The 13528-nt window shown below is 46.0% G+C and overlaps 1 protein-coding gene across 1 annotated transcript in view; it reads left to right on the plus strand.

Annotated features, from left to right (window-relative positions):
• Positions 1 to 13528, plus strand: part of LOC117203579 (zinc finger protein 501-like) — a 40292-nt gene that overhangs the window by 13693 nt on the left and 13071 nt on the right. The window lies entirely within an intron of this gene.

The following is a 13528-nucleotide window of genomic DNA, read 5'->3' on the forward strand; positions in this document are numbered from 1 at the left end:
ACAAATATCGTATATTAACGCATATATGTGGAACCTAGAAAAATGGTACAGATGAACCGGTTTGCAGGGCAGAAATTGAGACACAGATGTAAAGAACAAACATATGGACACCAAGAGGGGAAAGTGGCAGGGGGTGGGTGTGGGGGTGTGATGAATTGGGTGATTGGGATTGACATGTATACACTGATATGTATAAAATTGTTGACTAATAAGAACCTGCTGTATAAAAAAATAAATTTAATTTAAAAAAAGAAATAATAAAGACATGGTTCGCAGGACCTGGAGAACACAGCTCTTGCTGGTAGAAGGGCCTGAGGAGGGATGTAAGCATTTTAAAGAAGGAATTCTGGGGGCATATTTCTTATTATCAGAGGTGTAGGGCAATTACTATTTAAGTTTTTCTTCTTTTTTGAGTGTAGGACAGTTCATTTTCTAACGACCTGACATGAGAAGGAAGTAAAGGCTTTGATATCGGTGAGATGGGTGGGTGGGCTTTGAATTCCTCCTAGAACCACAGTTCTGTTTCTGTATTGATGAGATTAGTAAAGCAAGGATGGCTGCTTTTAATTCTTCAAAGAATTGCATATCCCACTCAATGATAACATCAAGAGGCTGACGTGCCCATTCAACTTCTTTCTTTTTTTTTTTGCGGTACGAGGGCCTCTCACTGCTGTGGCCTCTCCCGTTGCGGAGCACAGGCTCCGGACGCGCAGGCTCAGCGGCCATCGCTCACGGGCCCAGCCGCTCCATGGCATGTGGGATCTTCCCGGACCGGGGCACGAACCGTGTCCCCTGCATCGGCAGGTGGACTCTCAACCACTGCGCCACCAGGGAAGCCCTGTTCTTTTGTTTTGTTAAAGAAGTGTTCTTAGGCTCACCATGATCTTCCTTTGTCTTTCTTTTAATTTGATCATCTGAGAGGTTTCAATAGGATATTTGTTTTAGGGTGAGAACCTTTTAAAAAAATCCTTGCGAATATCGTCTTATCAGGTATTTGGCCAGAGCAACCAGTAAATTCTCCTGGCAGTATTGAACTCTCTTTTTCCTCCCAGGGAGTCTCCAAATGTATATTCCAAACATGACACAAATCCAGTAAGCCATTTTATTGCTTAACCATGGACAAAAAGGTGTCACTAAAGAGGGTAAAAAAGGCATCCCCCTTGATCTGGTGAGTCACTCCCAAAGACAGCCAAAAGAAATAGACTAGATGAACCCCTAAGAGCTGGCAGCCTCCATAGGTAGGACATCAGCCTCAAGTGGGATGCAGCCCACATTTCTGGTCAGCCAGCTACAAATTCTGAGGCCCCAAATGTGACAATTGGCTGTCTACGGATGCAGGGTACACAAGCGGTGTTCCCCGCAGGAGGAAAGCCATAGAGAGAACATACTCACTGGATCCAAGCCAAGCTCCCAGGACACCAAATAGAGCAAAAGGGAAAGCAGTGCTGTGCCTGGAGGGAAGGGACCCCAAAACTGAGGGTCATGCAAGATTACAACACCCAGAGAAGTAGTCCCTCCAAGTGTTTCCTCCTACCAGTCTAAATTTGGAAAGGAGACAAGGAGAGACTGTTACAGCCCTAAGTTGACCCGTTCAGAGCAGATATCTGGGAGGCTGAGTTGGTCAGAATTTTTACCTTTTCTTAGTTCTTTCAGACATCCTGAGATCCCGTCACAGCCTCTGGAGTGAGTGGTGTGTCCCAGCCTTCCCTTTGTTTTCGCCAAAACTGTGAGGGAGCAGAAAATTTTCCTCCGCCTTCTCAGGATTAGTGGCTGGGGCTTGTAAATTAAAGTTACAGAAGACAGCCAACCAAAAAAGTAACTAACGTGATAAATGGTGCAAGTTAAAGGCTTATAAACCTAACTTAATAGGGGAAACAGAGAGGGTAGAATTGGCTTCTATGGGAAGAACAGATAGGTTTCTCCAGGAATACAAACGGGTATTTTGGAAAACAACGGGAAAGTTTGTGACAGTGTTTGTCTGCACAAGGATGCGTGATCTTTGCATCTTCTTCAGGGTCATAAAACACCCTGCAGAAGGATTTATGGTAGGTTTACTCTTGGTCTCTCTTCTGGGAAGAGAAGCCACTCTGAAGAGGGAATTTATGGCCATGGTCATTCTAAGAAGTTTCAGCTTTTATTCCGATAAGGGGAGCTCCAAGAAGGCTTTTTTCTTGCATGTGTTGAATCTCACGTATCTTCAGCTTAAACTGTTTTTATACCAACCATAGGGTTCCGCCTGGCTCTCCATACCTCCAACTTTGTTCTTCTTTTTCAAGATTCCTTGATCTATTCTGAGTCCGTTACATTTTCCACATGAATTTTAGATTGTCAATTTCTGCAAAACACCACCTGGGAATTTGGTAGGGATTCTTTGAATCTTTTGGTCTATTTATGGAGTATTGCCATCTTAATAGACTTAAGCCTACTGATCCATGAATATGGGATTATTTTGCATTAATTTAGGTCTTTTTTAAAAATTTTATTTATTTTTGGCTGTGTTGGGTCTTTGTTTCTGCATGCAGGCTTTCTTTAGTTCTGGTGAGCGGGGGCTACTCTTCATTGCAGTGTGCGGGCTTCTCATTGCGGAGGCTTCTCTTGTTGCAGAGCACGGGCCCTAGGCGGGCTCAGTTAGTTGTGGCTCGTGGGCTCTAGAGTGCAGGCTCAGTAGTTGTGGTGCACGGGCTTCGTTGCTCCGCAGCATGTGGGATCTTCCCGGACCAGGGCTCGAACCTGTGTCGCCTGCATTGGCAGGTGGATTCTTAACCTCTGTGGCACCAGGGAAGTCCCTAGGTCTTTCTTAATTTCTTTCAACAAGCTATTGTAGTTTTCAGTGTACAGGTCTTGTACTTCCTTCCTCACCTCCAGTGGATGCTGATTCAGAACATACGTAACCTCCTGGAGAAACTTGCCCCAACCCTGCCATGTCCTGCCACCTAGCTGGCCTGAAACTGCGTCACCAGAAGATTTTGTTCTTCACTTGATTCTTAATTCCTTTAGAATTCATTATTTCACTCTCATAAATGTTTATTATCCTTGTAGTAAATCTTTTAAAAATAAAAATGAAATAATGTAATTTAATTACTACATAGATGAGTGATGAATGGAGCACATATGATTATAATCTTTTTGGAATTATAAAGGTAATACACACACATTATAAGAAATTGAAATATCACCTAAGGAGAAGATATTTGCAAATCCCACCCCCAGAGGTGACTGTCATGAGTGGTTTGGTGCATATCTCTCAGGCTCTGTCTCATTCTGTCTCTATCTCTGTCTCTCTCACTCTCACAAAAGCAGATTCATTTACATCTACGTTGATTTCAGATGTATGTAGTCTTACAGATGGGATCCTGGATGCAGACGGTTGGTCCACGTGCATCCCACATAAAGAACCCTGAAGTCCCCTCTCTCCCCTGTCATCAAGCAGAGACCCTGCACCCGCTTTCCCCAACTGCACAGCATTCATTCATCTATGTGGACCAGAACTGATAGATCATTTCCCCCTCCATGAACATTAGTGTTGCTTACAATTCCCTACTATTTCAACCAGTGCTGTGATGAATACTCTTGAACAGACATCTTTGAAAAGTTGTGCAGGAATTTCAGTGGGATCAACTCTAAGGATTAGCACTGGTAGTAAAGGGATATACCTGTGGAACTTTGATGGGTCTTGCACACAAGAGTGTGCATGGGTCTTGCACACAAGAGTGAATGCACACAAGAGTGTGCATTCACTCTTCCCTCTAGGGGATCTGCTGGGGCCTTTGCTTCCCCACGTTGTCACCAGGGCTGGTGGTCACCAGACTAAAAACCTGCCAGTGTGATGGTGACCAACACTCTCTCCATAGAATTTATGTTTGCGTGTGTCCTGACCTGAGTGGTCAAGCATCTCTAAGATATATTGGCCGTATGCATGGCCTCTTGTTGAAATTATGTGTGTTTGCTCTGTTTCTTTTTAGAACATTGATTTTTGAGAGATTTTTGGACTACAGGGATGTTCAACCTTTCTCTGGGCTTGGATCATGGGGAATGCTTTTCCAGTTTGTGATTCGTCTTTCCAGCCGTCTTTCTTGGTCGGTTGGTTGGTTTGCTTTTGCCACATGAGAAGCTAAGCATTTCCCTTCTGTCTTCTGGCTCCGGTGTCACACTTAGAACAGCAGCGTCTACCCCGAAATTATGCACATATTTACTAAAATCTTGTACATCTCATCTTTAATCCATCTAGATTTCCCTTTCAAATAACAAAAATGCTATTTCAAATAAAAACAAAAATTCACCAGTCCCCTCTTAAAATATGTGGGCAGACACCAAAAGCCATCTTTTGTATGATTTCATTTATAGGAACCATCCAGAATAGGTAAAGAAACAGAGAAATAAAGAGGATTAGCGGTTGTGAGAGGGTGGAGGAGGGAAGAATGGGGAGTGCATGCGTTGGATACAGGATTTTATTTTGGGGAATGAAACAGTCTGGAACTAGACAGTGGTGGTGGTTGCACAGGATTGTGAATGTACTTAATGCCCCTGAATCGCACAGTTTAAAATTTAAAAAGTTTAAATTTTATTATTTTACACTTAAAACACTTAAAGTACAGGGTGTCATAAATAATGTGAAAGAAAACAATAAAATTACAAAACACCCAAACACAAACAACGACAGGGGAAGTAAAGTAAATTTCAGGTCGGGGGAGGGTTGATGGTATAAATCTGGAGCTGACAGTGATGGTGGTTGCAGATCTGGCTCTGCCCATGGGGCTGGTGATTTTGGAAATGGCGCTGGGTCTCCTGCAGGTTCTCCCTGCAGGGGTGGTAAATTAACATCTGGATCTGGGACTCCTGCAAAAGCAGCTGCAGGTTCTCCCTGCCCAGGTGGTGGATCCTCATCTGGCTCTGGGTCTCCTGCTGGAGCTGTGAGAAAAGAAAAGATTACCCACAGGCCTGCCTTTTCACGAGCCTTTCCAAGGACAGAAATCTTCCCAGAGCCTTCCAGAGAAGTCCCAGCCCAGGAACCCATAGCAGGATGTCTTCTTTGACTGCAGTCCACCAGATGAGTGGTCTGATGCCAGTCTTTGCTCCTGGCCCAACACCAGCCTCTAGGGACTCCTCCCTGTGTGGCCCAGCACTCACCCCTCCCCACACACTCACACGCACCCACCCCTTCTCTGCTTTGCGCTCTGCCACAGTGAGAGGCTCTAGGGCCTCCAGCTGACTCAGGCGAAGGTTGACACGGTGCTCCAGGTCAGAGCCAGATATGCTGAGCTGCATGTAAGCCGGGGACAGGACCCTGGGGAGTGGCCTGGGTGGTGTCTGGGCAGGAGGCCTTCATCTCTGGGTCCTGGTTCTGGAGAACCCTCCATGGCCACACTCAATGGGAGCCTGCGTTGGCCCTCGTTGGCAGTGTGGCGCACGGCCCCCTCTCTTGGGGAGATGGATTGGGAGTCCCCGTCGACCAGTCCTCGCTTATCTCCGGAGTGGGGCTCTGCAATGACAGTGACCAGCAGCCAGCCCGGCCCTGCCCAGTCCAGAGGTATCAGAGCCCTGTCCAGCCATAATCACTGATTCTTCTGCCCACTTGACCTCTGCTCCCCGATCAGGCACAGACATGTGTCCGCTCAGATATCCACCCAGGAGGAAAGAGATACATCTGGAGGGCTTGGGGTAAACTTTGGGCAGAAGGGCGCTGCACCAGCTCTCCACATCCTACCCAGCCAGCTTTAACCTGGGGTGTGGACATGACCGGCCCACCAGGCTTCTGACCCCTCATCAGCCTGCTGTTGCTGAGGCAGACCTACCCCACGTAAATCCCCCACCTCCACACATACAGGGAGGGGACACAGGGCTACCTGGGTGGGATCAGAGTGGTGGCCTGGCCTAGGCTGGCCTGCCCTGGGCCTCCTTTTGTTACCTTTGGGTCCCTCTGGGCAAATGGCCAAAGGCATCTGGGGTGAGACCTGACCTAACGTCTGGAGCGTCAGTAAAGGCTCTCACTGTGGACTTTCCTGAGACCATGTCCTCAGGATATTGGGACGCAGCAGAACATATCCATTTGAGCATCTCCAACCAAGTGAACCGGGTAGGGGCTTCTCTAGAATGTGGGTGCCTAGTTACTCAGGTTCCAAGTTGTGTTGGGCTCTATTGCCAGGGAAGTGAGGTCGCTTCCTAGGGTCCCTTTACCCAGATTTCTTCCTTACACAGAGCTCCCCAAGGGCACCTCTGGGCTGCTGAGTGTTCACCGCCCCCCCCCCATGCCATGTCCATGCACAGTGACACCAACACAGCCCACTCCACAGCCCTGGGGAGGCCAGGGTGCAGCCAGGACCCCAGCTGAGGACACAGCTGCTTTCAGACCTGGCTCCTCCTCCTCCCCAGTGATGTGGCCCTGACAAGCCATGTGCCTCTCAGGAACTCCCCAATCTCCCACCTGCACAGTGGAGGTCATTCCAGCAGCTACTTCCTAGGGAGTCCATCACGTGTATAGAACTATAAACACCTACAGTGCCTGTAAAAACCCCCTGGGCTGGTATCACATGTAGCTCATGCAGAGACTTAGCAAAGGAAGGATTACGTAAAGGGCTGGCGTAGCACAGAATACAACTGAAACAGGCCTGGGTCTGCTCTGGGATCTAGGGAAAGTCACTCCCCTTCCTGCCTGTTTCCCGTCCCTCCTCCACTGTGGGAGGGTTGAAATTAAATAAAATTCAGACATCGTCCCCTTTGGCATACAACCTTCCAGGTTCTCCTGTTTTTTTTTAATTAATTTATTTATTATTTTTGTCTGCGTTGGGTCTTCGTTGCTGTGCGCCAGCTTTCTCTAGTTGTGGTGAGCAGAGGCTACTCTTCATTGCGCTGCGCGGGCTTCTCATCGTGGTGGCTTCTCGTTGCGGAGCACAGGCTCTAGGCGTGTGGGCTTCAGTAGTTGCAGCATGCGGGCTCAGTAGTTGTGGCTCATGGGCTCTAGAGTGCAGGTTCAGTAGTTGTGGCACACGGGCTTAGTTGCTTCGCGGCATGTGGGATCTTCCCGGACCAGGGATCAAACCGGCGTCCCCTGCATTGGCAGGAGGATTCTTAACCACTGCGCCACCAGGGTAGCCCTCCTGTTATGTTTAGATTCAGGAACCAGTGTCTCATCTCAGCCTCTGTGGTGCCTCCTGGTCAAACGTCCTTGTGTAATCCCCACCCCTCCAGGGTGCATGGACATTGTGACTGGGTTCTAACATGAAGACTGATTTATGAAAAGTCTGTGACTTCTACTCAATCCCTCTCCCTTGCGTTCATTCTCTTTCTCTGTCTGTCAGTGCCTCTCTCTCTCTCTGTTTCTCTGTCTCTCTCTTTCTTATATGTATGTATGTATGTATATATTGTTAGGGCCCAGAGCAGGTCACTTCTAAATATGTCTTAATGACATATTAATTCTTTTGAATTAATGTTACTTAAGAAAAGACCCATGCAGGAGAGACACTTTGCATATTCTCTGTGTCTCCTGGAAAGCAGGAAATAAATCTCTCCTATGAAAGGTGCACCACCTGGGGGCTGGGGGCTGAGGGCTGAGGGCTGCAGGCATGCTGCCTCCTGCAAATCAGTTCATTCTGGGAATCGTCTGTTGTGATTCCTGAGGTGTGAGGTAGCTTTGTGATGACAGAGGTCCTTATTTTTCTTTGTGGATTGCCTTTTTGTGTTGTGTGTTAAAACTCAAAGCTCATGATCTACATGACCAAGCTCCTATTGATTTTCTTCTGTTTTCTTCTATAATTTTGAATAGTTTTGCATTTTAAGTTTGTCTATGAATAATTTTGAATGAATTTGGTGTAAGTTGTGAAGTTTGCGTCATTTCATGCCATATGGTGTCCAATGAATTGTTCCTTAACTATTTTTAGAAAAGTTTTAGGACACTGTCTCCATTTCAGTTTGAATTTCTGCAGTTTAGTGGGTTCAGCCGTTCTACCAGCAGGGTGCGCTGTCTCCAGTGAACTGTGAGTCAGGTGCAGCCTGCCTGTCCCGCACTGACCACAGAGGAGACTGAGCCCGCCTCTCTGACTCACGGCGCACGCGCCTACCACCGGTCTTGGCTCTGCGCGCAGCTGACAGAAGTTTGTCTCAGGGGCCGCCAGAGCTTGTGCAGGGGTGGTCGGGTCAGCGTCTCTGCTGACAGGAGCTGAGTCTCCTTTAGACTCGCCGGGGCTTGGGCTTCAGGACAACACGGGGCTGTGTCCATGCTGACAGGAGCTGCGTTTCCTGACGACCCAGGAGACGCCAGGAGGAAAAGGTGAGAAGTGAGGAGAAGCTTCCTGTGTGTGTGACTGCTGAGGGAGAGGTGTCCGTCTTCACGCCCCCCAGGAAGGGCTTAACGTGGAAAACTGCGTTTTATGTCAGGTTTTTTGTTTGTTTGTTTGGTTGGTTTTGGGGTTTTTTTGCGGTATGCGGGCCTCTCACCGTTGTGGCCTCTCCCGTTGCGGAGCACAGGCTCCGGACGCGCAGGCTCAGCGGCCATGGCTCACGGGCGCAGCTGCTCCGCGTCATGTGGGATCCTCCCGGACCGGGGCACGAACCCGTGTGCCCTGCGTCGGCAGGCGGACTCTCAACCACTGCGCCACCAGGGAAGCCCTGTTAGGATGATTTGTTTTATTTCTGTGAAAAATACCATTGGAAATTTGGTAGGGATGGCATTCACTGTGTACGTTGCTTTGGGCAGAATGGAAATTTTAACAATATTAATTCTTCCATTCCTTGAGAAGGGTCTATCTTTCCATTTATTTATGTCTTTTTCAATTTCTTCATCGATGTCTTAAAGTTTTCAGTGTGTAGGTCTTTCAAGTCCTTGGTTAAATTTATTCCTAGGTATTTTGTTCTTTTTGATGCAATTGTAATAGGGTTGTTTTCTTTCTCTTTCTGATGGTTCTCTACTAGTGTTTAGAAATGCAATTGACGTGTGTGTATTGATTTTGTAACTTTACTGAATTCATGTATTAGTTCTAATAGTTTTTTTGGTGTGATGATGTAGAAAATTGGAACTTGAAAATCCCACTGTTTCTATTGCATCCAGATCATCCACAACACCAAAGACATAGTGGCTCCTAATCTAATCTTCCCACAGTGCCTGTAAATTCCATGTGGACTTTGGGTGAACTGGATCTGGGTAAGGCTTGGCCTCTATATGGAAGTTTGATGTTTTCTCTGCTTTTCTGGCATGGTAATGACAGGGCGTTTTGAAAAGTAACTTACTTCCCAGTAATTTCGAACATACAAACAACTTTACATACATAAAAACAAGTCATAGCTTGATCACATATATTCCTAAATATTAACATTGACATTATTTAAAATGGAATTGTTTTCATAAATTGTTTTTCAGATTACTTATTGCTAGTGTACACATATAAGATAGATTTTCGTGAATTGATAATTTGTCCTATAATTTTGCTGAATTAGTTGATAGCTCAAATAATTTTTTGTTGATATAGGAAGTTTTATATACAAGATGTGATCTGTGTTCTGTGAATAGACACAGCTTTAATTTTTCCATTCACACGTGGATGCCTTTTATTTCTTACCTCAAGACTCTGGTTAGAACTTCCAGTACACTATTGAGTAACAGCAGTGAAGGCCAGCTTCCTGGCCTTGTTCCTGATTTCAGGAGTAAATCTTTCAGGCTTTAACATTGAGTATGATGTTTTCTGTGGCTTTGTGTACTACTCTTTTCCATACTGAACAAATATCCTTTTATTACTACTTTTTAAAAAAAACTTTATTGGAGTATAGTTGATTTTCAATGTTGTTACTTTCTGCTGTACAGCAAAGTGAATCAGTTATACATATACATATATTCACTCTTTTTTAGATTCTTTTCACATGTAGGTCATTACTGAGTATTGAGTAGAGTTCCCTGTGCTCTACAGTAGGTCCTTATTAGTTATCTGTTTTATATATAGTAGTGTGTATATGTCAATCCCAATCTCCCAATTTATCCTTCCCCCTCTTTTCCCCTCTGGTAACCATAAGATTGTTATCTATATACCAATACATCTGTGACTCTATTTCTGTTTTGTAAATAAGTTCATTTGTACCATTTTTTTGGATTCCACATATAAGCGATATCATACAATGTTTGTCCTTCTCTGACTTACTTCACTCAGTATGACAATCTCTTGGTCCATCCATGTGGCTGCAAATGGCATTATTTCATTCTCTTTTACAGGTGGGTAATATCCCATTGTTTATATGTACACATCTTCTTTATCCATTCCTCTATCAATGGACATTTAGGTTGTTATTCCTACTTTTGAGTGTTTGTATCATGAAATAGCACTGGATTTTGATTATAGCTTTTTCTGCAATAATTGATAGGATCATGTGAGGGTTTTTTTGTTTTTTTGTTTGTTTTTGCGGTACGCGGGCCTCTCTGTTGTGGCCTCTCCCGTTGCGGAGCACAGGCTCTGGACGCGCAGGCTCAGCGGCCATGACTCCCGGGCCCAGCCGCTCCGCGGCATGTGGGATCTCCCCAGACTGGGGCAGGAACCCGTGTCCCCTGCATCGGCAGGCGGACTCTCAACCACTGTGCCACCAGGGAAGCCCTGATCATGTGTTTTTACTTCACACCTTTATTGTGGTTTAAATACGTTGCTTAGCTTTAATATGTTGAACAAGCTGAAATTTCTGGTGTAGAGACGCTTATGGCATCATCCGTTTAATATTCTTTTGCTTTCATGTTGCTCTTATTTTGTGGAGGATTCTTACATTCCTAAGTTACACTGATGTAGTTTTCTTTTTTTTTGATGTATTTGTATGATGTGGTTAGATTCGGCTTGGTGTTAGTGGTTTGGAGGGTTAGTGTTAGGGCTGAGACTTGCGGGGGCTGGGGCTGGGTTATGGTTTATGGTTATGACATATGTATGGTTAATGACTATTTTATGGTTTTGGTCACGGTTGTAGTTTTTTTTATTAAGGTTTATGGTTTTGGTCTCATTGTGTTAGGGTATGGGTTAGGATTGGGATACAGGTGGGATACGGGTATGGGTATGGGTTAGGTTTAGGGTATGGGCTAGGGTTAAGGTTAGGTCAGGGTTTAGGGTCAGGCTCCGAGCTTAGGATTGGGATCAGTGTCAGGGTGAGGATCAAGGTTGAGCTAGGCCATTGTTTTTCTGCCCCTCCAGCCCTGGGCCCTGATAGATGAATGTAATGTCTGCTCTGGTCACTCAACTGATTCAAATTGAACTCAGCTCAGTCAAGGGTACTTAGGGTCTCAGAGGTCATGCAGGGTTTCCCTCTACCCTCCCACCTGGGAAGGGATGCTGGCCCCACTCTGTCTGAGCAGCCACAGTCCAGCGCAGCCCTGACATGCAAGGTACTCTCTAGACATGTGTGGATTTATACAGGACTGGGTGCATCAAGCTGCCGGCCCATCGGTGCTACCTTGTTGAGGGCTGGTGGGGCCCTCCTGGGACTGGATGGATCCTCTGTTCCATCTGCATGGGTGTAAAAACAGTCAAGTCTCAGAACAGCCCTTGGCCTCTGAGCATCCAGGGAGGCATCCGTGGTCCTCCAGCTCAGGTCAGCCTTTGCCCCTCAAGCCCCTGTGGCCAATTACTGAGCCAGTTGTGCTGCTGGGTAATTGAACAGCTACCTGGTTATCCTAGACAGTTCCTTGGGATGTTTCAGTTCCCAGTATCCATGTGGTTGAAACAAACGCCTCCTCCCTCATTGCCTCTTAGCCTGCCAAGAGAGGTAATAACACTCCAAACATTGAGTGTGGCCCTGGTCATGACAACCATACACAGACTGTGGCCCTGCAATCCTTCAACCTTCTGGTTGTAACCAAGATTGACATTCATATCCATTGAGAATCAAGGTATTGAAGCACCACCTAGAGGGGCGGGATAGGGAGGGTTGGAAGGAGACGCAAGAGGGAGGAGATATGGGGATATATGTATATGTAGAGCTGATTCACTTTGTTATACAGCAGAAAGTAACACACCATTGTAAAGCAATTATACTCCAATAGAGATGTTAAAAAAAAAAAAAGGTATTGAAGCATCTGGGACTCAGACAGTTTCACATTGAGGCCATATTGTTGGGGAGATATGTGCATCCCTGTCCCATACCCTGTGGTCTCTGGAAAGCCACCAACTGTGTTAGCGTGGTATAAAATAATCCTTGAGACTCCCACTGTTTCATTGAGTAATAATTTCTCTACTTTTTGTAGAGAGAAGAGACTGGAAAATGAGCAAATTTGTTCTTCATGGGTGGGTGATTAATGTGAACATGGGGCATGATGCCTGGGCTCCCACCTCCCAGGGACAGGAATGAGATCTCTGTGCCTTCCGAGGACACACAGGCTATTCTTGACCAATCTCTGAGATGTGTGGACCCGATGCCCAAGGCAGGAGCCCTGAGTTTCCCAACAACAACAAAGTTGCTTTTTCAGCAAGTGGGAGAGCTTCTTGCCATCCTGGGAGGACAGCAAGATCACTGGAAGGGTGGCCACAGCCCCTGACCCTAAGTGAACCGTTTCCCTCCTTGGACTTCAGATTCTGTGCTGTGCAGTGGGCTGTCGGTGATGTGGAATCTGCTGCTTCCCCCAACCCAGCATCTATTCTCAGCATCTCAGCTTTTGGGAATTACATCCCACCTGCTTCCAGTCCACACTTTTGCAGAGGGTTGATCCCATGTTCCACTCACCTCAAAAATGGGTATATGATCCATGTCTAGCCAGTCCCATGTTCCATCCTCTTGTTCAAGGATGAGAATGTGACCCAAGCTGAGCAAAGGTCTTTAAAGCTGTGACTTTTCATGGAACCTAAAGAAGGAGAGACCCTTCCCAGTAGAATGGACATGAGTGGGTGTCACCCTGGAGTTGCTGGAGGCCCCTGATGCAGAGATAGAGACTGTGCCTGTGGATGGGGCCACCACAAAGTCACTTAGTAGGACAAAGGGACCAGGTCACACTATGAGAGTGTGAGCCCCTGTCCCACCAGGCCCAAAACCACTGCCATAACTGCCTCTTGCAAGTAGAAATACATATTTCTATCATTAAGATATTTATTATTTTTACATCAGTAAGTGTGTCCAGTCCCTTGGAATCTAAAAAGTCCTAGCTTACACATTAGAATCAGTAATCCCTGAGACTCCCTCTCGCAGGGTGTTCTCATTCAGGGCGTCATGGTGGGTGGAGGTGAAGACACTGGGTGGGGTCAGATCGTAGGGGAGCTGCTGGACATCTCTGTTCCTGTTCCTTCCCTGTCCAGGAGAGGGAAACCCCAGCATAATGAGAGGAGAACCAGCAGGGGAAGGAGGTCCCTGGGTGGCTAATTGGTATGTTTGTATTTTCCTAATTTCAGAATCATTTTGTTAATGTGTTTTTATTACAAAATCACCCATTTCCTCTATATTTCCAGTTTGATACAATAGGTTTTTTTCTTATTTGACTTTTAATTTTCCCTCCCTTTTAGCTTCCTACAGACCTGTCACAATTAATGAACACATATTAATACTTTTTTATTAACTGAAGTCCATATTTTATTCTAGTTCCCTTTGT

This window comes from Orcinus orca, chromosome 19 (assembly GCF_937001465.1).
Source record: "Orcinus orca chromosome 19, mOrcOrc1.1, whole genome shotgun sequence".
NCBI classification, from domain to species: domain Eukaryota; kingdom Metazoa; phylum Chordata; class Mammalia; order Artiodactyla; family Delphinidae; genus Orcinus; species Orcinus orca.